The 25,933-nt window shown below is 39.1% G+C and overlaps 1 protein-coding gene across 9 annotated transcripts in view; it reads right to left on the bottom strand.

Moving 5' to 3' along the window:
• The window catches only part of atp2b4.S (ATPase, Ca++ transporting, plasma membrane 4 S homeolog), a 199,373-nt gene extending 180,051 nt beyond the window's left edge, over positions 1 to 19,322 (bottom strand). For 3 of the 9 annotated variants that reach the window (XM_041561674.1, XM_041561673.1, XM_041561675.1), the window contains exon 1: positions 18,736 to 19,322. The gene's annotated coding sequence lies outside the window, so the exon portion shown is untranslated. The remainder of the gene's footprint in view (positions 1 to 18,735) is intronic. The other 6 variants (XM_018261286.2, XM_041561677.1, XM_018261285.2 and 3 more) reach the window with 4 other exon arrangements.
• Positions 19,323 to 25,933: the final 6,611 nt, after the last annotated feature.

Here is a 25,933-nt window from a genome sequence, read left to right as displayed (position 1 = left end):
CTAGAAAACTTTGGGGTCTATTTACTAACAATCGAATGTCTATTTTTTCCATGAAAATGTGTGGTTTTTCTATATTTCTTAAAAGCTCTAAAAATGTCTTTATTAAGGGGCAGATTTATCAAAAATCTAATTAGATTTTTCCATGATTCAATTTTTTTTTTGCATCCAAACGCACACATTCCAGTTATATTTTCGAAAACGTGAATGTCTGGTATTTATTATGCAAAAAAAACCTCCAAAATTCGAGTGTAAAAATTTGCCATCTAAAAGCTGGCAAAGTAATGTAGAAGTCAATGGGAGTTGTCCTAGGCAAAGCTCAAGTTTTTTATTTGATTTGACGGTTTATCCAAAAACTCGATCAGTTAAGAGTTTTTGGGACATAAACTTGATCAATTCGAGCGATTCGAGTTATTTCGAGACATGAATTTGATCGTTAGAGTTTTTTTCCCGTTGTTTTTCATTCGAGTTTTTGACATTCGTATTTTTTCATAAATACTCAAATTTTCGTTTATCGGAGCTAGAAAAACCATCACACGACTCACAAATTAGATTTTTGATAAATATGCCCCTAAAGTGTTAAAACTATTAAAGAATATGTATTTTTAATGCAAAATTTACCAAGTAAATCTGCTAGGAATTGCCTGAAAAATCAAATCAGGTTTTAGAGAAAATCGTATTTTTTGTTGCATCATTCGGAGCTTGTTTAGTTCGTACTTTATATATTCAAATCTTTTAATAAATTCAGAGACACTTGTGGTTTTAGAGAATGGGAGTTTAATAGTGGTTTCAAAAACCTCTAAAACCATTAACATTAGACCTTCAATAAATAGGCTTCCAAGTTTTACACCCCTCTGGTCTTGGTTCTTTCCATTTAAATCAATTAGATCAATGTTACTGAAAACCTGCACACATATAAAGTGTTGAGAACAATGCAATTTATTATTATGTCAGTTGTACAACAACTGCAACACACTGTTTTACTTGTGGCAACACTATTGTGAATAATTCCTCAGCTCTTTCCACAGCTTTATAAATAAGCAAATTCACAGGATATAAATTGCAGCTTTATAATTAGGATTATTTATACCATCTCCACAGATATAACATTTATATTGACGTCCTTTCTTTGCAATATGTCAGATGACACAATCATTTTCTCCCTCTTCAGACCCCAAAGCCCCTTTAATCTATGAAGACCAAGGTGCCATTGCCCTGATAACTTTGTGCAGAACCAAGGCCAAGGGGTGGAGTATCAATAGGGCAGCCAAGACAGAGATTTATAGGAATATGAAATAATTATGAAAGCTAGTACAGGTATGGGACCTGTTATACAGAATGCTTGGGACCAGGGGTTTACCCGATAACGGATCTTTCAGTAATTTGGGTCTTTATACCTTAAGTCTACTAGAAAATCATGTAAACATTAAATAAACCTTGCCTGCTTGATAATTTGAGACAACCCCTAAGCTTAGCTTCTCAACAGCTGCTCAGATCCCACTGAGCATGTGAGTGTCGCAGACACTTTCCAAGATGGTGACCCCCTGTGACAAGTTTGAAGTCCTGGATCATTGCTGCTATTGACAAGCTGAAACTTTAGGCTGGTGCAGCAAGTTCAGTATATACAATATGGCATATTTAGCCATATTCATTTTTAAGGTTTATTCTCTCTTTTAAGTTAACGTTTAGTATGTTATAGAATGGCTAATTCTAAGCATCTTTTGAATTGGTCCTCATTTTTTCTTTTTTTATAATTTTTAAATAATTTGCCTTCTTCTACTGACTCGTTCCAGCTTTCAAATGGGGTCAAATGCTTTTACTATTACTTGTCTTTCTATTCAAGCCTCTCCTATTCATATTCCAGTCCCATATTTAAATCAGTGCATGGTTGCTAGGGTAATTTGGACCCTATGTTGCACATAGTTCATCACTATGCTGAGATGCTCGGCTCCTGTTACCAACCTACCTGGTTGGTAATTTGGACCCTAGCAACCAGACTGCTGAAATTGCAAGCTGGAGATCCGCTGAATAAAATAGTAATTAAAAATGAAAACCAATTGCAAACTGTCTCAGAATATCACACTCATACTAAAGTTTAATTTAAAGGTGTGCAACCCCTTTAAAGGAGAAGGAAAGGTTAAAATTAAGTAAGACGTATCAGAAAGGGCCATCTAAATATATCAGTAAACCCCCAAAGTAGTGCTGTTCTGAGTCCCCTGTCAAAAGAAACACTGCATTTCTTTCCTTCTATTGTGTACACATGGGTTTCTGTATCAGACTTCCTGCCTTCCGCTTAAACCTCATTGCCCTGGGCAAGAGCATGCTCAGTTTTCTCCTCTTCCCCCCTCCCTCCCTTCTCTACTGTAATCTGAGCCCAGAGCTATAAGTGAGCAGGGAGAGACTCAGGCAGGAAGTGATGTCACACCACATTAATACTGCAGCTCCTATCCTAAACAAACAGAGAGTTTCTAGAGCTTTTTACTCAGGTATGGTAAAACATTCTACAGAATAAATATATCATTCTAGCTAGCACTATTGGCAATAAAATCCCTCCGTAGCTTTCCTTCTCCTTTAATAGTTGACATTATATATTGTAATACTATTGTAGCCCTAAGAAAACCATAAACATATAGTGGCATTTCCACAAATTCAACCTCACCTGGCCCTGCTGCAGAACATAGGCCGTAGAGAGATTCATAACACCATTACAGATCTGTAACATTCTAGGTTTACTCATACAATTCTGGTAAGACCTGTATCTACCCAAGAGAATAATGATTACACATAGGAGATCATTCACAACCACACAGCAAGTACAAACATTCAAGAATGTTAATTTGTAGGGAAAATGATGACGATGTTAAGCAATGGAAATCTATATATATTTAGACACCAAGTAATGTAGTAATGAGGCAAAGATTATTCCAGCTCTATTAAACCATAGCAACCTATAACCTTGATAAGTTGCTGCTACCTGCTGTTAAGGGTTACTACAACTAAAGCAAACTTTGAAGCTATAATTACACAAGCCTTACGCCTATGAAGCTTAGGAACAGATTACCAATATGAAGCATGTTAGCCAATACTAGCTGCACTTTTACAATGTGAGCGTTTATGATAATAAAAAGTGTACCCAACACACATCATCATCTAAAAATTGAGACCTGTTATCCAGAATTCTTTGGACCAGGGTTTTTCTGGATTAGGGGTCTTTATGTAACATGGATCTCCATACCTTAAGTCTACTATATAAAACCATTAAATATTAAATAAACCCAATAGGATCGTATGCCTTAAATAACAATTAACTATATTGTTGTTCACGTGAAGAACAAGGTACTGTTTTATTATTACAGATTCAAAGGAAACAATTTTTTAAAAATTAGAATTATTTGCTTAAAATGTAGTCTATTGGAGATGACCTTCCCATAATCCGGAGCTTTCTGGATAATGGCTTTCCGGATAACTGTTTCTATCAAACATCATCAAAACCAATAGGAATGTTTTGCCTCCAATAAGGGTTAATTATATCTATATATTGTTTTCATACAACAGAGAAAGGGGAAATCATTTTTAAGAATTTTGATTAAGAGATGGCCTTCCCATAATTTGGAGCTGTGGATAACGGATTTCCGGATAAAAGATGCCATACCTGTATTATATCAACTTTCTTTTAAAAGCATTCCCAAAGCTGCAACATATCTAAATAACAGAAATTCCCATATGGCCTTGTATCAATTGTCTATTTTAGCTTTACATTGACCTCTTTGCCCAGTGATATCTTGCCTTTACCTCCTGCATAACTTATCATGAGCAAGTAATACACTGTCAGCATTCACCATGAAATTTAATTTGAGTAGACAAGCATTTAGAATGAACTGCAGCCCAGGACCAGATATAGGGAGGAGGGGAGCCTGGCAGTGAAAATTGCCTGTATCTGAAGAGGGAAAATGCCCACCCTTTGTCTCTGCTTTCTGATATCTAACTGATATAAAATACACTATGTTCTATGTATTTTTATATACCCTTGTCCCTCTATGGGCTATAGGATCCGTTATCCGGAAACACGTTATCCAGAAAACGGGAATTACGGGAAGCTTGCCTCCCATAGAGATTCAAAATTCTAAATTTCTAAAATTCTAAAATTTATATTTTCTGTAATAATAAAACAGTACCTTGTACTTGATCCAGACTAAGATATAATTAATCCTTATTGGAGGCAAAACAACCCTATTGGGTTTATTTAATGTTTAAATTATTTTTAGCAGACTTTGTGAAGAATTACGGAAGGACCCCTTATCTGGAAAACCCCATATATATATATATATATATATATATATATATATATATATATATATATATATATATATATCATCTTATAAGAGCTAAAAACTCCATAGCTTTTGCGGTAACCCAAAGAAACCCGATGTTATGGGTTAATGCAACCATTTGCTGAAAGCACTGTGACTGCTCATGTCCGGCTAAAAATTAAGTCGCCAAACTCATTAAGAAAGATTTACAGCTGAACCACAGGTTTATTGAAGTTGAAGGGAATAAAAAAAAAACAAAGAAAGAAAAGGAAGAAAGAAAAAGGCTAAAAGAAAAAAAAAACTAGGGGAAAACTTCTGAAAATCTCATTACTTCAACCGATTACAGATTTAATGAAATAAAGCATGTGGGCGGTGCCAGAGTCACGAGAAGACTGAGCATATGAATAAGTGTTGTGTTTGTTTCAGGGATTTCAATCTGTGTGTTTTAACAGAACCTTTATGGGAAATCAGAGAACCCTTTACTGTATATACAACCTAGACTTCATCACAAATACACAATGATCCAGCTGCAAGCAACTATGTATACAATAGGAACCTAATGGCAACCAGGTATCATTTCTCTGCTGCTTATTTATAGTACAGATTTATGGTTTTAGCTCCTGCTGCAGGAATCTGCAGGGATATCCATTCCAATATTTCCCATTGCAATCCACTTTACCCCTTATTTACTGATCACTAGTAGTGTAGCCATAAGTTGGGTGGGTAAGTGGATAGAAGAAAACTTCTATACAGAAAGTCTAAGGAATAGATGGATTAGAAAAATATAAGTTTGGACATGGTAGCAGTAGATGTAAGGGCAGCTTAGTATATAAACAATACAAGTATAGAACTGTTATCCAGAATGCTCGGTACCTGGGGTTTTCTTTGGATTAGTGGTCTTTCCATAATTGAGATCCCCCATACAGTTTAAAATCATTTAAACATTATATAAACACTATAGGATTGTGTTGCTACCAATATGGATTTATGTACAAAGTCATATTATAATTTTACAGAGAAAAAGGAAATCAATTTTTTAAAAATGTTAATCATCTGCTTAATATGGAGCCTATGGAAAATGGTCAAAGTGACATTCGTATGCACTCCCTGGCCTTTCCTTGGTGCAATTATCCGGTTGCAGAATAGTTTACATTACAAAGAAATTGCATCTGACCCAACAACTAAGTTAAAGGATGAGGTTAATGTGCTATTATATTCTGCCATGATTGAAGGGATTATAACTGACGACATTTATGAACCGTTATTGAGCAAGGAAGCTAAAATTCCATACATCTATTTTCTTCATTTCATAAATCCCTTACAGATCCCCCGGGACGTCCCATTGTATCTAATGTAGGCTCACTATTACAACCTTTAGCGATCTTTGTTGATGTGGCCTTACAGGATATTTTCTCCACCCTAAAACCTTGTCTTAAGGATACCACTGAATTTCTTACAAGACTTACATCAATCCCCAATCCACCTCCAAAGGGTATTCTATGTTCTCTTGATGTACGTGACCTCTATACCTCAATACCACAAGAGGAAGGTGTTGAATGTGTACATACTTATCTTGGTCGTACAACTCTTCCCACACATAAAATTTATTTTTTATGCACTTAGAGTTTGTCCTCACTAAAAATGTATTTTCTTTTGAAAAAGGGTACTATCTACAGATACAAGGCTGTGCCATGGGGGCAAACATGGCACCGGCCTATGCCAACATTTTTATGGACTATTTCGAACAAACATTTATATTTTGTAATAGAATTTGCTAGTCATATTCATTCCTACATGAGATTTGTCGATGACACATTTTTTATTTGGACTGGCACACAAATTGAACTTGATAATTTTTTTAACTATCTGAATAATGTTCATTCGTCCATAAAATTCACGTTAGAATCTCACCACTCTATGATCCACTTTCTTGATGTGAATATACGATATAGTGACACTGGATTTGTTACTTCCCTATACACTAAACCAACAGACCGTAATAATTTACTTAACCCCACCAGCTTTCACCCTCCTAGTCTTTTTAAGGGTCTACCAAGAAGCCAAATGCTACGTGTAAGGAGAATCACTTCCACAAACGAACTTTATGCACAAGAGTCCACAATGATGACCAATAAATTCCTTAAAAAAGGTTATGATCAAGCAGGAATGGAAAAAATCAAAAAGGAGATAGGTGTAATACCAAGGGAAGATTTATTTAAACAAACTCAAAAGTCTAACAATAAATCTGATCGGATACCATTTGTTTCTACATATGACACCAATTCTGTAGCCATTAAAAATATCATCCTTAAACATTGGATGATTTTAAAAAATGACCCCAAATTTGGTAAATTATTTTCGGTTCCTCCAATTTTTTCCTACAGGAGAGGGAGAAACATAGGGGACATGGTTAAGAACATGTGTTACACAGCCCTGTAAAGGTACACAACATTATACAAAGGGATTCCACACCTGTAATTCCATGAATGTAATTTATTACATTAAATGTCCATGTGGATTAGCATATATTGGCCAAACAAGCAGACCAATTAAAACACGACTTAATAATAATCAGCTATACGAAATTTTCAACCTACAACAGAAGAAGAAAAAAATAAAAATAAATTAACTAAACATGCTAAATACGAAACTACACTGGGTAAACATTTATTTTGAAAAACAACATAGAGTTTCACAATTACGATGGCAAATCTTGGAAAGGGTGGAGGTTAGCAGTGGACAAAATTTAAAACAAAAACTGTTACAACGTCAAAGTTACTGGATTTGGTTGTTACAAACACAAATGCCAAGGGGTCTAAGAGTTCAATTTATCCTCGTACCTACAACTTTGGCAACAATTCACTATGTGTGTTACAAATGTCTCAATGTTGCAGGAGATTGACAACTGACTATGTATCCTTTTACCTTTCAGACAAACTTCTGTGCATGATTTTACTCCAAGGGAAAGGTAATTCCATTATTAGGGAAAGTATAACCTGTTTCTGCCTTGTATCTTTATTTGTGAATTTTTTCCACTTAATAATTGTTGGTGCTTAAATTTACCATTTTTGGATTCTTAATGTGAATGGACTAGCTGATCTAATTGGACATTCTTTCAAATAATGTTTTTTTGAGCAAAAATTTTTTTTGCAAGAACAAAATGTTTTTTTTGAGTAAAGTTTTTTTTTTTTTTTTTTTTTGCCTGTTGGTGGGAGGGCCTTTTAGGCTATTTAACAGCTGTTTGTATTAGCTTGCCACATCACCTGACAAAGGGGCCAGCCCCCGAAACATTGTGCTTGTTTGACACAATAAATTCATAGGGGTCTATCCGCTTTTGCATTCATCTCTGTGTGCTGGTTCCTCATTTGCTTGTTGCCTATGGAAAATGGCCTTCTTTTAATTTGAAGATTTCTGAATGGCGGGTTACTAGATAACAGATCCCATACTACTATATAAGAAGCATTTGCAGGGACTGGGGAACGAAGGCAAAGACACCCAATTAAATGCAATAACGGGTCAGGGCATAAATACAATAATCACAATCCTTCAAACATCAATTATGGAACTAGAAAAAAACAGCAACACCACACAATACAATAGTTAATTTGAATGATTTTAAGGTGCAGCCTAGGATGGCCTAGAAACTGTTACTTAAATTGAATTTAAGAAAAAATTATGTCATTCTTGCTCCCTAAAGCACCAGATTACTTATGATTATTGGGATAATTATTTTCATAATCTGAGATAATACCTGCAGTAGGCAGGGATGTAAAAAAATAGAGAAAGCAGACCCGGCCACTGCTGGGGGTTCTGAAGGTATAGACAGGGCTCAGGGGACACAGACTGATAAGCAGTTACAGTATATGTTTCTGAAAAATATCTGATTCCCCAAAATGTAAGGAAGCCCTAACATGATTTTACTGTGGCCCTCAGGTGCTCCATGCTTCCCTAGTCCATGCGGTGCAGAAGTGATACTTTTCATATTGCAGTGGAAGATAACCTACAAATTATCTACAAAGATACAAAGTAACCAGTTAATAACTGTAACCTTTCACATTTGATCCATTTCCATTTATCTTAAACAAAATGACAAACATTAAGGGGGGTTATTTACTAAAGCCCGAATGCAAAAAAACTCAAAAAGATTTAGGTTTTTTTTTACTATGAAATCAGAATTTTAAGTGGAAAAAAAAAATCGCATTTTTCGGGATTTATTAAAGCCCAATGCTGCAAAAAGACTAAACCAAAAAAAAGGCATCTCAGACCTGCTGAGGTTGTATATAAGTCAATATCCTATTTGGAAGTTTCTGTGGTCTGTGCTGGTGTTAGCCCAAAAATCTGACTATTTCAGGCAGAAATTTGAAAAATTCAGACTTTTCAGGAAAAAGCACAAAAAAATTAAGCAATTCAGGAAACAAATCAGAAAAAATCATATGATTCAGATTTTCATTCAATTTTTATCGAATTTTTCCCCAATCCGATTAAATCCTGCTTTTTTAATAATAATAATAATAAAATAATCAGAAAAATTCAGATTTTGATACATAACCTCCTTAACGTACCTATTATATGGAATGCTTGGGACTGGATATGGGACATTTATGTAGGGCCCCCTACCTTATGACAGGATTGTTTTGCCATTGACATGGGTTTATACAATTTAGCCATACAAGTACAAGGATCTGTTATACTACAACAGAGCAAATAAGTACAAAATGAAGAACTGCTGTTTAAAAGGGATTAATGGGAGATGGAATTCAAAAGCCTTCTGGAAAAACGGTTTCCAGATAACTGATATCAGATCTGTATAGCCAGGGGCATATCCAATTTATGTCCATATTTTGCTGGAAAAGAGAAAATAAAAAAACATATTAAAAATGCTAAATTTGTGAGCTTTTATTATTCCAGTGTCACAAATCTATATTCCCAAATGATGTGCTCCTCTGCTAATTGGCTCATTGAATAAACTTGAAAGATTCACTAAGGGTCGAATTTCGAAGTTAAAAATACTTCGAAATTCGACCCTCGAATTGAAATCCTTCGATTTCAAATATCGAAGTCGAAGGATTTAGCGCTAAACGTTCGTTCGATCGATCGAAGGATTTTTCGTTCGATCGAACGATTAAATCCTTCGAATCGAACGATTCGAAGGATTTTAATCCAACGATCGAAGGAAAATCCTTCGATCAAAAAAAGGTTAGCAAACCTATGGGGACCTTCCCCATAGGCTAACATTGACTTCGGTAGGTTTTATCTGCCGAAGTAGGGGGTCGAAGTTTTTTTTAAAGGGAAAGTACTTCGACTATCGAATGGTCGAATAGTCGAACGATTTTTCGTTCGAAACGTTCGAATCGAAGTCGAAGGTCGTAGTCGAAGGTCGAAGTAGCCCATTCGATGGTCGAAGTACCCAAAAAATACTTCGAAATTCGAAGTATTTTTCATTCGAATCCTTCACTCGAGCTTAGTGAATCGGCCCCTTATTGCAAGCTGTATGGATCAGGGACCTCTGCCCTTTTGTCTGACACTAATCCCTTAATGTTAATTGTAACTGTGCTTTGTATTTATTTGAATGTATCATTGTAATTTGTATCTACAACTGAAATAACCCCGTTTATTCTATTCATTTATTGTCCTGCTGTGCAGTGCTGAGTACATAAGCAGCGATACATAAATAAAAATACGTCTACATAAAACTCTGATCAATAACACCAGATCCACAAAAGCTTTGGTTCAATCCATGTACTGGGTCCATGTGCAATTTCCATCTCGTTTAAGCACCATAAATGACATTTTAATCTCTATGGATCAGGTACATGTAGCCCAAATAATTCTTAAAAAACGTATAAGTATCAATACGTTTATAAATCAAATATATTTCCATTTATATTGCAAGGCCTTAATCCCTGGATCTATAGTAAACACCTGCATATAAAATTATATTTGTTGATGTTTTATGCCTAAATTTCATTTGAAAAAACCATGAGCAAAAATTAATTAGCTTGCATTTTCTCCAGGTAGGGGGTGTCTATCCAGAAAGCTCCAAAATACTACAATTTAAAATTGTATTTCTTTGTACAGGTATGGGACCCTTTATCCAGAAACCCATTAACCAGAAAGCTTCAAATAATGAAAACGTTGTCTCCATAGACTGCATTTTATCTAAATAATCCACATTTTTAAATGATTTCCTTAGTAATAAAACAGTTCCTTGTACTTGATCCAAACTAAAATATAATTAATCCTTATTGGAAGCAAAACCAGCCTATGGGGTTTATTTAATGTTTACATGATTTTCTAGTAGACTTAAGGTATGAAGATCCAAATTACGGAAAGATACGTTATCCGGAAAACCCCAGGTCTCGAGCATTCTGGATAACAGGTCCCATTCATGTAATAATAAAACAGTCGTTTATTATACTAAGCTGCATAAATCCACTTTGGTGGCAAATCAGGCTTGCTGTTTTTTTCTGTTTATGTTTTTAGCAGACTGAAGGGATGGTGCTCCAAATTAAAGAAAGATCCCTTATCCGGAAAAGCCCAGGTCCCAAGTATTTTGGATAATATTTTCCGTACCTGAACTTGATCATTTTGTATCCTATTGCCAAACTTACTATAACCTGTCTAATCTCCTGGGGAATCAGGACAACAAATGATTTCTGCAGATCCATAAATAAAATCTTGGAATTTGTCTATTTTCTGTAGCATTACAAGCAGACTCCCTTGCAGTGCTTGGTAATCAGTATCTAAACAAATGCAAAGCATCCTTGGCCAGTCTCGTGAAACCCCATTTTTCCTTCTTCCCCCCCTCCTATGCAGCCTAGTAACTGCTGGTTAGAGGCTGACAACAAGCTCCCTGGAAAAGGAATGATTCTTGCATGCACTGCTATAAATAGCACCCGTGATGCTTAGGGGATGAGCAGAATAGCAAAGGCAAGCGACTCGGGACTTCCATCTTGTCAATCACAACAAGGCACGACCGTTACTTTTTCAATGCGAGATTGTGCGTGTGACGTGGGAGCAAAAGGCACAGTGATAACAATCTTCCCACCGGCAGGGATTTGGAAGGCAAGAAGCTGGAGCAGATCTTATTACTGCATTATGGTGTAGCATCACTCGCCAACAAGGTGTCAGATCAAGCAAACACCTTCCCAACATGACAGCATTTCTTAATTAACCTGCCTCTCCTTTCCATCCCCAATCAACCTAGTCACTGGCACTTACTGTATATGTCACTGATGTATAGAGAGAAAATAACAAAAAACAGCTGTATTTGTCCGTGGTACAATATACTGGCACTTTGGGAGAGAGCCTGCGTGGAACGCGCTGTGCTATAATTAAGATATGGACACCATTAAGCTGAGATCTAAATCTAGAGTGGAACACCCCATGTCAAAGCCACAAGCATCACCAAGGCAACCACAAATGAGGATTTTAGTTGTGATGGAGACCATGTTTGGAATACCTTTGCCACTTAACTCTTTAGCTGCAGGGCCCCTTGCACAGAGAAAATAAAAACCCTGCCAGGAACCGAACGGTATTTCTGGACGATGTTGCCGTGATGATCACTGAATTTTTTCACTTACGTTTCCGACAGTACATTGTAAAGCATGTTGGTTTGCCAGCAATGACATGGTTAAACAGATCAAGTACAAATGTTTTTTTTCTGACATTTTCTAAAATAAACTCATAAACAGTTCAGCACACTGACAAAAAAAAAGTGGCCGATGACAGTTGTAATAAACATATATTCTTATAACTTATCGGTTATTTTTATAGCACCTGCCCCTGTGGAGCTTACAGTCCAAGGTCTCTATTATGTTCACACACAGTAGGGTATCTTTTACTGTATATGGAGTAAGTTAACCTGCCTGTATGTTTTTTTGGAGTATGGGAGAAAACTGGAGTCCCCTGAGGAAGTCCACACAGTTAATGGTAACTATTTGTCACATGTCTATAAGGCCTGAACCATTCCCATAATCCTTTGACAGCCCCATGTGTAGGCAACTGCCAGGAAAAGCTGGTATATAACAATATATTATCTTGCCCATCTGGCAAAGTTGTCCTTGGTGGGATGCAAGCTTGAGCACCCCATTTTCTAAATTTTGAATTACCATAATTGCAGCAGTTGTATGCCCCCTTTACACGATAAGCTTATAACATTACAGATTTTTTGTAAGGTGGTTTACAAAAACTATTCCGAAGCAAGATGAAGGCTTGGAGTTTCTGGGAGATGCAGCAGGAGAACTGCAGTTTGGATTCTGATCTAAATAATAGAGCACTGCAATGGGAATTAAAACAGAGGGCCTATTTTAGGGCAGTAGGTCACATGGGACTGTAGCATACCTCCCAACTGTCCCGTTTTGAGCGGGACAGTCCTGCTTTTGACAGCTCAACCTGGATGTCCCAGATATGTACTGATATTTTCAGAGTTTCTTTTTGATCTGCTGCTCTGAACAGCCAGAAAAAGATACAAAGTTTCTAACTTAATCTTTTTGTCCCTCTTTCTGTTTCCAAAATGTTGGGAGGTATGCTGTAGATGGGGAGCAGCGGTTTAGAGGTTAAATAAGGCACAGCTGTTTTTAGGGTGACTGATAGATTAGACACACTGTTGAATTAAGGTTCTTACACACGGCCGTTATTTCCTGCGCTCCCCTGCGTTGCACTTTCTTCCGTTCAGCTGCAGGAGTAGACGCACTCAATTATTCTAAAGGGGGCTGTACTCACACAGACTCATGTAAGTGCCAAACGCAAGTGGGACGCAGCATGTTGCATTTCACCTGCATTTGACAAATATATGCGTCTGTGTGAGTACAGCCCCCTTCACAATAAGGGGCACAATATCGAAGTCGAAGGATTTACCGCAATTCCTGCGATCAAACGATTCGATCGAACGATTAAATCCTTCGAAACGAACGATTTGAAGGATTTTAATCCATCGATCGAACGATTTTCCTTCGATCCCAAATTGGTAGGAAAGCCTATGGGGACCTTCCCCATAGGCTAACATTGGTGCTCGGTAGGTTTTAGGTGGCGAAGTAGGTGGTTGAAGTTTTTTTTAAAGAGACAGTACTTCGACTATCGAATGGTTGAACGATTTTTAGTTTGAATCGTTTGATTCGAAGCCGTAGTCGAAGGTCGAAGTAGCCAAAAAATACTTTGAAATTCGAAGTATTTTTTATTCTAATCCTTCACTCGAGCTAAGTAAATGTGTCCCTAAGTGTCTACTCCTGTGCTCCATTGCGGCTGAACGGAAGAAAGCGCAACACAGGGGAGAGCAGGAAAAAAAGCCTGTGTGTAAGAGCCCTTAGATAGGGCAATAAGGTGATGGAATTGGCTAATATAGGTCACGTGTATATGGGTATAAATTGCTAGCTCACAGGGCTTACATTAACCACCTGACTCCCCATGCTTGTCTACGAGGGGGTTGCCATATTTTTGCAGCAAAAGTCTGTTAGCATTAGGAACTTTAACTGACAGGCTGAGATGGGACAGTCAGGTTGGCAAAAAAGTCAGGCTTAGGAATATCAACTAAAAATTATTTACAAAAACAGACCTCTCAGCAAAAAACCATCAACATGACTTATAGGTAACGTTTAATGTAAATTCATATTTTAAAAAGTGTTTTTTAAGCGTCAGTATCACTTTAAGACGCGACCCATCTACATACCCATTTGAAATTAGGTAAATTAGGATTTTTTTTTTTTTTTAAAAAAAAGTGGTATTGTCGCAGCTTGGAGGTTTTTGGAGGTCTCATTCAAAATGAGATTTGTTACAAATTAAAAAGCTCGGCAATAAGGCGGAATCCAAAGAGTTAAAAAAATTCAAGGCAGCTGGAGGATTGGTTATTCTGGCTGACCAGGTCAGTACTGAAATGTGTGTTATTCAATAGTGATAATAATATTAATAATAAACAAGCTGTGACCATAGTTATCCACCCAGCTCTGGTCTCCATGTGATGTGTGTTATTGGAAATATATCAGCTCATCCAGCTTATCTCCTGGCACCATACTGCCAAAAACTGCCCTGAATTTCTGGTTTGGGGTTACCAAGGCAAAATTTAATTGCAAACAGATTTTTACATGACAGTTTCCTTCCCTTCAGGAGTCCATATGAGACAAGTATAAACAAGCATATGTTGTAGCAGTTCTTACGTCCACATATTTATAGTTATTATTCTGGTGTATAAAACACACAAATCACCTCTCTTGCTTAGAAATGAATTAAAGAAAAAAACACTTGCAAACTATTAATAAAAAAACAATTAAAGCCAAACTACTGTATGTCTGCTAACGAGCCTGACAGATCATATAGATGCAGGAAGGGATTTTGGAGGTCTCCACACAGGTGCTATTGTGATGGAATTCTATGGTTTTGTATTGCACGCATCTTGCATTTTTAATGCCTCCCCCCCATTATACAGTAAAATATTTATGTTTGTATATAAAAAGACGGAACTGACTGCCCAGAACCTGTGAGGAAAAGACAGGTCTGGATATGATGATCCCAGAGCATAGCAAATCCACTGGACATGTAAACAGCAATCAACCACCCTTACTACTAATATCAGGGATAAGGAAGAACGCATCACTCCCCTCCCCCCCAAAAAATATAGATATATACATATATGTCCACTTTTCAGCCTCAGAACTTATGAAAGCACTTTTATCTTTTCCAACAGGTTATGGAACTGTAAAGTTATTTCTAATAACTTTATTTATCTATGTATTTTAATATGTAAGATTAAATGTCATGTGATGCTAAGCATTGTTTAATAAAATATATTTTACAGGTAATAGAGGAATATCCTACACCTGTAAAGAACCAATGGAGGCCAAATCCCAAGCCTTAACTTGCATCCTCGGGAATTACAGTACATTCCTGATACCTGTTCATGTATCACAGTGATGCCATCCAATTGCTCCTCAATGCTATTTGGTAACAAAAAGCAATGTCAGCTGGGGTCGTATTAGGAAACAGAAGGGGTCACTCAAATCATCCCTAAGTGATAAGCAACCTGCAGATACTATAGCTTGTTATGGGATACTGGGAGTAACATTTCAAGAACATCTGTAGGGCCCGGCAGTCCATCTCAGCTGCAGAAACTAGCAGACAATATTTTAAATGAATATAAGCACTGCTGGATCCCAAAATATGCATTCATATGGCTGCAGCGCTGGTGCAGTGTGAGAAGCTAGAGGACGCTGAAAGTAGGATGAAGGACAGAAAATAAATTATTTAATTCTCCAGTTAATGTGATTTAGGTCAATACTCTCTATGGGCAGCTCTACAGAGATAGTCTGTCTTGCTTCATATGTCACTCCGCTGCTACAAATCCCTTTAACTCTTTTTTATTATTATATGCAACCTTGGAGAAAATTCATATTGTATTTTGTGCAATCGACTTCCCTTTTAGTCACTGTTGCACTAGCATCTCCCTATAAAAGGGCTATTAGGAAATGCGGGGACAGCGACAGCTTAAGCCCCTAAAGTGAAACATATTCTTTGAAACTTTTTAATCAGATTTAGGCTGGAATGCAAGGTGATGGGTCATTAACGGGAAGAAATTAAGAAATTAATTAACACGCAAAATCAACAAAATGATGCTGCATACTGTAGTTGAAGTAGAGCTGGAAGGGCGCCAGTTGAGAGTAAAATGAATATGGAAACTGATGGCAGAACAGGTGGTTCAATTTTTAACGCATTTGGTCCTGGCTAAGTAGAGCCAGGGTTTTATACCTGTGTCAAATATACATCTTCTTGACCAAGTCCTAAAGTCCCCCAGTAAGGAAAAACTTAGATTATGCAAAGAACATGACGCAGCAGACTGCATGCAACACCGTGTAATACCAGCAGCACCCTATAACCATCTCTGCACTGCGAGACAGACAGATTCTGCATTTCTGTAAATTCCATCATGCTCTGCCCGTCACCTTTGCATCATCTCATGCTTTTCCTGGAAATAGGTGGAATATGCTGCTTATTAGGCTTATAAGTGTTGCACAGCAAAGGGACCAATCGGATAAAGGGAACATGCAACATGTCTCGGGAGGTGTCATTGACCTTGTCATTGGTATAGTAAGGACGACCTTAAGTCAGTCTGCACTGTGAACATCTCTGATCATGCATCAAAACCCTCCTAGACAAAAAACAGGGAGCCCAGGTACACACTTGTATTGTACAGGGAACAAAGGCTGCTGCAATGATGTTAACTTGCACGGAAACAGCACTCACTGCAGAATCCAGGAGTCACCTTGTCAGTGCAGTCCCATCACTCACTGAGCTCACGCACACTCACAGGTCCTGTCTTTAGAACTCAACGGGTGACATTTCAACAGATTTCACATTCATCCCACCCTTGTACTCCCCATACAGGTTCAAGACACGTTTTGCATAGAATGCTCCAGAAATAAAACTGCTCGTCCATGGATCAGGTACAAACAACATGCAGCCCCTTCGGCTGTTGCTGAACTACAACTTCCAGCATCTTCTAATGGTCTTTCTAGCCAGACAACACTGGAAGCTGCAGTTTAAGGACAACTGAAGGGACCAAATGTTGCACCCACTGCTATCTTTTTATCCAGTGCAACTGCAGCCATAAGAACTGAGCAATCCAGTGCTGCACTAAAGCTCCGCAGAGTGAATATTTGAGAGGGAGCCAGAGAGAAAAGGTGAATAGCGAATGTGGAAACCCTGACAATAACCAGTGCTAAATCCTCATTAAATTCAAATGTATTTCTAACCAGTGCATCAGTCCTGCACTATGAAAGGTGGGGTCACCCTCTGCTTCCAGGTGGGACACCCTTGTAACAAACACTATCAGCTCAATGTGACCTTGGGCTGCATTCCCCGCTGCGATTGCTACTGGATATTAAATAAGTGATTCTTAACTCTTCACTGCCCAATGCGGGTCGTGGCTGAGCAGCTAATTAAATGTGTTTTATGTTTCTCATCCAAAATCTTATGACCAAAAAATGCATGAAACTCAGATCCATAAGTGATCATAACAAGGTATATATCCCATAGAAGAACTCGTCTTTTTTTTACTTTAGAATCACCCAGAAATTGAGCTGGCCTAGGCATAACTCAGATGTAAGGGCCTTATTATACATACAGAGGACAGGGATTTCCTTTTACATACGCCAACATTAGGAGATGTTATAATTAAATGCAGCATGCAACTAGTTAAATAAAAACAATGAATCCACATCGGAAAAAAAAACAGGGAGATTACTCATACATGTATTTTAGGTTCATTAACCCGATGATTTATCCAGCAAGGAAAGATTCCGAGCGTTCCACACCTTTTACAATAATCTGAAACTATTCCAAGTCCATATGGAAAATCTACCCTGCGCAGAATTAACGGAGAGTTTTTTTTTTTAGAGGGCGACAAAGTTTCACTCTAATGACTCCCTTAATCCCTTGTATGTGTTTTATAATTGTATTAAAGGAATCCACCCCCGGCACCTTCAAGTTGTTGTTGAACCTCCAGTCTCAACAGCCGCAAAGATGTGGGGGGGAGTTGCAGTTGATAAAAACAGCTGGGGGGCTGCAGGTTTGGAATCCCTGCCTCACCGAATCGCTGATTTTAAATGTGTTATTGAAACCAACAATACACACGGATATGAATTCCTTCTTGCTGACTGTGCACCTGTGTCTGAGCAACTGGGACGCCGAGTTCCAAGCTGCAGACCTCCAGCCGTTATAGGACTACAAATCCCACAATGCCCTGCTGTCACTCCGATACAAGAAGCTGCTATGTGAAACCTCTTCACCTGATTACAATCAAGCAGCCACATATGTCCCCCAGAACATCACATAGAGATGGAGCAGACTTTAGTGGTGCAATGGTTTACAGTTATTCACCTGATGAGGGACAAAATGAATGGAAGACCCCCCCACACACACACACACACTAGGGTCTGCTCCATCTGTAGCTTCTGCATGGATGAAAAAGAAACACCTGCGGGGGGACACAAGGTTAAATCACAAATATATAATTAAAATCTGGTCCCACTGTGACTTGCAATGCATCACTAGCTCAGCTCTGTTTATCCATCCTCTCCAGCAGCAGCAGCAGAAAAACAACAGCTCTTTAAATGACATTCAGGGAAAAAGGGATAGAAGTGAAATGTATCCAGCAGGACTTACAGGGGGTCCTGTCTCCCTCCCTCCTACAGAGAGATCCCAGCAGCTGCAGCCAGTGCTTCCCATAGACTCTATAGGAATGAGTCACCTTACTGTGAATTCACAGGACAATCCCAGTCCTTCTCAGGTTTCCACAGGAGCAGAAGCAGCAACAGCAGAAGAAACCAATTGCCCAATAAAGATGCTGAGGATGGGAAGGGAGACAGGGGAGAAAGTGCTCTAAAGAGATGTGTCCCCACCTTTTTCTCCTTATTGTCATGCTAGGGGCGACGCTACTTACCTGGCTAAGATATCATCACAAATCCAAAATGAGTTGAATGACAAGGGAGCGGAGTAATCACTGTTCAGCATCTGGAGCGGATGGATAAGGCAGGATACATGAGCGGAGTCCCTCTGCAGACTGTACCATCTTAGCCCAGCAGGTAGGGGGGAGGAGGGAAAGGAAGCCGAAGTTAACTGTCACAGCATCCCAGTGGCGCAGTGAGATCACAAGGGATGTGTAGAAGGATGTTTACTGGCAGCCGGGCAGGAGCGGTGTGAGCAGAAGGAATGCACGGGGAGAAAGGGGAGGGAAGAAGGAGAACACGGAGAATACACGCGTGAATGCAACAGCCAGGCGGCAGGGGAGACAGAAGCCCAGGGATGTGGACTGAACCATTGTTTACTTTGGGGTAATTTGTGGCTTCAACACTTCCCCTGGGACATGTCACTCTTTCTCACGAGGGGATTGGGGGAATAAAAATAAAGGACTCCCAGTCCAGGGAAAATGCTGGGATGTGATGGCGCAGAGCACAAATACGTTGACTTTTAGTGCGGGGAGAGGAGGCGAGGGGCGGCTGAGGCACAGCCAGACACACACAATTTTTGGAGGGGGCAGGACCAATAAAATATCCTTTTGAACTCCCCAGTAAAATGTGTGTCCTGCCTCACTGGGTGTGTGCGTGTGTGACCAGCCTCACTGTGTGTGTGTGACCTGCTTCACTGTGTGTGTGTGTGTGACCTGCCTCAGTGTGTGTGTGTGTGAGCTGCCTCATTGTGTGTGTGTGACCTGCCTCACTGTGTGTGTGTGACCTGCCTCAATGTGTGTGTGTGTGTGACCTGCCTCAGTGTGTGTGTGTGTGTGACCTGCCTCAATGTGTGTGTGTGTGTGTGAGCTGTGTGTGTGTGACCTGCCTCACTGTGTGTGTGTGTGAGCTGTGTGTGTGTGACCTGCCTCACTGTGTGTGTGTGTCCTGCCTCACTGTGTTTGTGTGTGAGCTGCCTCACTGTGTGTGTGTGTGAGCTGTGTGTGTGTGACCTGCCTCACTGTGTGTGTGTGACCTGCCTCAATGTGTGTGTGTGAGCTGCCTTACTGTGTGTGTGTGTGACCTGCCTCAGTGTGTGTGTGTGTGAGCTGTGTGTGTGTGACCTGCCTCACTGTGTGTGTGTGTGTGACCTGCCTCACTCTCTACCTCCAGGAGGATTCCCTGTACTTAGATTGTAAGCTCCTGGGGGGAAGAGACACCTTCCTATTCCTCATCTACTGATGAAATGATATTGTAGCCATACAGTGCCCCTACATACAGGGCTGTATTCATGGTGAGCACACATATGGATAGATAGATATACAGATACACATTTGTATGATTAGAAATGACCAAAATGCTATATGCACTAGTGTTGTGTGAACTACAGCATGTCATAAAAATAACCCCATTCCAGTATTTCCTTTTAGGGGAATCAAGCACATACACCAAAATGTAACCCTTTCTGCCTTACAGTTACACCAAAAAATGTAACTGCACTGGTAAAACTGATGTGGTTGCTTCAGAAACACTACTATACAGTAGTTCATATAAACAAGCTGCTGTGGAGCAATGGCGGAAATTGAAAAACGGCTATATGGCACAGGTTAACTAATGGATAACAGATAACACCATTAGACAGACAGAGATTATTTGCTATCTGCTGTGTAACCTGAGCCTTTTCTCCTTTGAATGGCTGCCCCCATTGCTACATAGCAGCTTATTTATATAAACAATAGTAGTGTTTCTTAAGCAAACACAGCAGTTTTACCAGTGCAGGGCAACACTGCGTTATATTTTCTTTACTTTAAAACACTTTTATTTTTTGACGTTACTGTTCCTTTAAGACAATATTGTCTTCAGCAGTAATCTCTCCCTTCCCAGCTGGGAAATACATAGCTGCCAGGGCATGTACAGCCTAGGGGGTCTGACCAACATTATTAGGCTGCGCTCAGTGTACATCATTTATATTTGCCATCTGGGGCCTTAATTGCCTCTGCTTTGGGCTTCCAACACCCAGCTTGGCCTCTGACCCCCTGATAGGGGCGGGGGGAGAGCTTGATCTGAGCCTTTGGCAAATTAAAATGTTTATGTTAAGCTCCTTTCATGTGCATGTCTTTACATATTGCCTGAACCTCTCTAATGGGTTACATCAGGTTGGTGTAAAAGAATGGCATCATTGTAAAATACCCCAATACGGTGTGATTATGATGCATGACATCAATTAAAACTCGATTTATTCAACATCATTTTTTGCACAATATTTTATCCTCCTGAAGTACCTTTTGCAGCTTTAAAAATACATTTATAAATGAGGCAGATCTCTCCGTCTGATATCCTCTGATAACCCCGTTTGTGACTCAGACGTTGCTGCTCAGATTTGATGTACTAGATGTGGCCGTCCTGCTGCAAACTGCTGTATTCCCAATAGTACGGCGGCGAGAGGTCGCTTCATGATTGCAATGTAAAGGAAGCTCCTCAGTCCTGTATACTAATCATGTTAAGTGACACAGCAAGGGAAGGGGACAGCCAAGCCTGATGCCGCAGTGCTTTGAAGGATAGTCGAGGAGGCACATGATCTGATTCTTTCTCTCTCTCTCTCTCTCTGTGCCTTGGATACTGCAGCGCAATATATTGATCACCACTTGTTGTGAGGAGGAATTCTTTAGCTAATAACAGTTAGTCAATTATTGCAGAATTCAGGTTATTCCTCATCATATAAGCAAGACCTATTTTTAGAGACAGTGGGAAATTTCACTATAGGGTGAAGTTCATAGCGAACTTTCCTTATCAATAGAAGAAAGAAGCAGGAGCGCTCTAACCCCCTGCCGTATATTTAATTTTACTGGACGCTTTTTCCTTTTAGCGGTCAGTGTTCTATTCTAAAAAAACGTGCTCACCGCAATTATAAATTGGTGCGCTTGCCCCGAACCCTCCGCTTATAACACTCCAATGCAGAAAATATGGGTCACTCACCGCTCCTGTTCAGTGGCCCGGGTGCTGCGCCCCGAACCCTCAGCATAGGGGAGACATCAAGACTTGAAACCGGCAGTTTGGCACGCACTCAGCAGGACTCCAGGCAGCGGTAAAATTCACTTCACTTTATTACACAAACATAAATCGTCCTTACGCGTTTCGTGTTTATACACATAATCATAGGCACCTATGCCCATGATTACGTGTGTTAACACACGAAACGCGTTTGTGTAATAAAGTGAAGTGAATTTTACCGCTGCCTGGAGTCCTGCCGAGTGCGTGCCAAACTGCCGGTTTCAAGAACTTTCACTATCATTCATTTCTGCCTAGAGAAACTTCATTAGTACACTTACGCTTCGGTCAGTTTGAATAGAGTGGGTACATATAAGTCATATGTATGTCTGTCGCATATTATTAAAAATGTTCAAGGGAGCAAAATAAAGGCAAAAGACATCCTCTATTGTCCTAGACATGAGTCCACCCTAAAACAAAAGTGGCATACCCCTCAAATGGTGGAAAAATGGTATAACAAAAATATTTACAGTTACAACTTTTCAATAGAATCCCACGTTAAAATATGAAAAAACGCCAGCCTTTTTTAATCATTTTTAGAACTTTTCGGCATACAGGATATGATGTCACAGACATAAGATTGAGGAGGACGTAGCTTCATCTTATCAGTTCACCAGGTCTAAGCTGGCGAAGGAAACTCTGGCGAAAATGGGAATGTAAAGTTTGCACTTTAGTGAATTTACTGAGTAATGATTGTTCACTAGTGATGGGCGAATTTCTCCCGTTTCGCCGAAAAATGAGTGAATTTCCCACGAAAACGGAGAAAAATTTGCAAAACTCAAATGTTAACGCCAGCGTCAAGTTGCGTCAATTTTGATATTCGCATCAATTTTGTTAAAGTCAATGGGCGTCCGAATAGTGTTGATGCAATCTGGCTCGCATCCAAATTTTTTGAATGCCGGCAAGTTTTCGCAGAGTTTGCGAATTTATTCATCGGCGGCGAAACGTGGAAGGTTGCTGCGAATTCGCGCCTGGCGAATTTATTCGCCTATCGCTATTGTTCACCTGAACAAAAATGTGCCTGGCGAAAGAGAGGGAAACTTTGTTAGTGATGTACTCTTTCCAAAAAGTCAGTTGTTATAATATCTCCATTTAATATTGGGGATCTGAACATTAAACGAAAGACATGCACGTCCTTCTTTCATAGGGCTGGTGTGTGAATGGAAATGGCATAGACAAAAGTTGCTCAAAGGAAGAGTATACATTGAGTACATCATCATTTAAAGCAATAGCCTTCTGTACTCTATGGTTATGGGGCCAACTCTTCTAGACCTCCAGCAACTTTGTGGTAGTGATGTCATTCCCCCTAAGTATCTGAAGTCACCAGCAGCAAAAAAGTAAGGGATCCTAGTAAGCAGTCAGCAACAATAATATAAAATGAGCATGATTCCAATCCATCAGACAACGTCCCTTTCAGAACTCACTTCCAGGCAACACTGGTGTAACTATAGAGAAAGCAGACCCTGCAGTAATAGGGGGGGGGGCACAGACAGTTGGGTCAGCTTCCTCTGTGGTTGGTAAAAATCCCTCCTCCCTAGCCGCTGTTCTACTTACTGCTCCACTAGTGAACAGGCAAGTGGGTTTAGTAGTAGGGGATGGGAAACGGATGCTGTGTATGCTGGACCCCTCCCCTGATTTTTTTTTTTGCAGAGGGGCCTAACTGTGTTTTAGTTAAGCCACTAGTTGGCAATATCAATCCACCCAAGAGGGTTGAGTTATATTCATATAATACACAAGAGCCATGAATATCCTGTAAATGATATAGTGAATAATGTACCCCCTATTGTAATGTATAAGGATAAGTCACTGAGGAGCTCTATGACTATATAAAAACACAAGGCTGAAGGCAAATAACATAGTAATTTAGGTTAAAAAAAAAACACTTCCATCAGGTTCAACTTTATATAAAACCTGCCTATAGTTGATCCAGAGGAAGGCAAAAAATCCATTCGGAAGCCTCTCCAATTTGTCTTAGGGGGGGAAAGAATTCACTCCTCAATTAAAGATGGCAGCCGGACCAGTCCTTTGATCAACTTTGTGCTAAGAGCAATTTTCAATAACCCTGTATTTTCTTACTTGCTAAAAGGCCATTCAACCCCTTCTTAAAGCTATCTAATATATTTGCCAGTGCAACTGATTCAGGGAGAGAATTCCTCATCTTCACGCTCTCACTGTATATAAAAAACCATTTCCAAATACTTATATGGAAGCTCCTTTCTTCTGATCAGATTGGAATGAGTCTGCTGGCAGGACCTATTAGTAAATAAAGCATCATTATATGATGCCCTTATATATGTATACATAGTTATCATATCTCCCCCTAACTGCCTCCTCTCCAGTGTACAACAACCCCAACTTGGCCAGTCTTTCTTCATAACTGCGACCTTGAATACCCTTTACCAGCTTAGTTGCCCTTCTCTGGACCCTTTGTAATTCAGCAATATCCCATTTCAGCACTGGAGACCAAGTGGAAGAAAAATGGTCTCCTCCCACAAATCTATGCCCCTTTTAATACAGCTAAGCACCGATTATAACTGATGACATCACTATGCTCTGTTTATATAGTGAATAAAGTACCCCCCCTCTTGTAAATTATAAGGATATTATAAGTTACTGAGGAGTTTCATGACCATATAAAAACATGAGGCAGAAGGCCGAGTGTTTTTATACAGGTCATGGAACTCTGAGGAAACTTCTAATTTCCTCATATTTTGCTACTGGGGGTACTTTATTTATTATAATACACATGTTTCAGTGAGTCATGTGACCGAAATTACATCAGAACTCACCGTTCATAACTGTTGACATCAGAACTCACTGTTTATAAGGATATAATTTACAGGATATTCATGGCTTTTGTGTATTATAAGGATATCATTTACAGGATATTCAGAGCTTATGTGTACTATATTCTTATAAAAGGTGCTTGGTGATGTAATCAGTTATAATTAGCGCTGTCATGGACTAACAGCAACAAGTGAGGGGAGGGGGGATTATATTATTTATTTAAATCTTTTTTATTCTTTTCCCAATGTGACCTTACACTGGCTTTCATGAACTTTGGCCTCATGTTAATGACATTGATTTTTTCCTGCCTAACTTCTGGTACAACTTCAAAACAAGCTGGGTGAAGCCTTAACCCGTACCTTCTGTTAAGGGTTGGTTTTACTAGTGGGGGGTATAGAAGATTTGTGGAACATCAGATACTTTTCTATAATGTATTAGGCCATACCACCAGTATATATATTTTTTTCAAATGAAACAGTATGGTCTAAACTGTTATGAGCTCTATTCGTTGTTACATCATGTGCCTAAGCTATTTTTGTTTAAATGTGCCTGATAACCAATTCTTTATTGCTTTGTTTTATTTATTAAAGGGCTTCTAAAGACAAAAAATAAAATCCCATTTTTACTTTCTTTAATGAAAAAGAAAGCTATCTCCAATATACTTTAATAAAAAAAAGTTTACTGTTTTTATTAGAAACCTGACTGTATGCAGTGAAATTCTCCCTTCATTTACTGCTGTGGATAGGAATTGTCAGACGGGTCCTTAACTGCTCTGCAAGAAATAAATCTTACTTGTGAACAGCAGGGGGAGCCCCCGCCTTACTTCCAAGCCGTGCAGAACTCAAGCAGCTTTGTTTGTTTCCCTGTAGAGCAGTCGGCAACTGTGTAGAGATTTGTATTGGATTTTTTTTTTACCTTTACTGTTTGCAACGCCAACTGCAGGGACAAAGATCATGGAGCCAGATTTAAACAGATAAACTAGTATTCTATTTGGAGGATTATTTTGGTGCAGCCACTGGTTCTGCAGAGTTAGAGAACATTTGTATTAAGCAATACAAAAACTATAAAATCCACATTAGATTACATGACAACACAGGACCCAATGCAGTCTGTATATTCTGATTATTAATCAGTCTTCTTGCTGTTTTGGCTTCTGGCAGATGTTATTTGACTTGTGCTGTTTTGATAATTTATGATGATCCCTAAGAAGCCCAGACTACACTGAGCATGTGCACAGTCTTGGTCTTGCAAAGATGTTTAACAAAAGGCCCCATGGCCAACTTTGAAAACATAAATCATTTGTTTGATTAGGCTTGTGGTGCAGTAAGTTCATGTTTATGTTTCATATGCAAAATACAG

The sequence above is a fragment of the Xenopus laevis genome, chromosome 4S (assembly GCF_017654675.1).
Source record: "Xenopus laevis strain J_2021 chromosome 4S, Xenopus_laevis_v10.1, whole genome shotgun sequence".
Classification (NCBI taxonomy): domain Eukaryota; kingdom Metazoa; phylum Chordata; class Amphibia; order Anura; family Pipidae; genus Xenopus; species Xenopus laevis.
The sequence above is the reverse complement of the archived record's forward strand: the minus strand, read 5'-3'. Positions and strand labels throughout refer to the sequence as shown.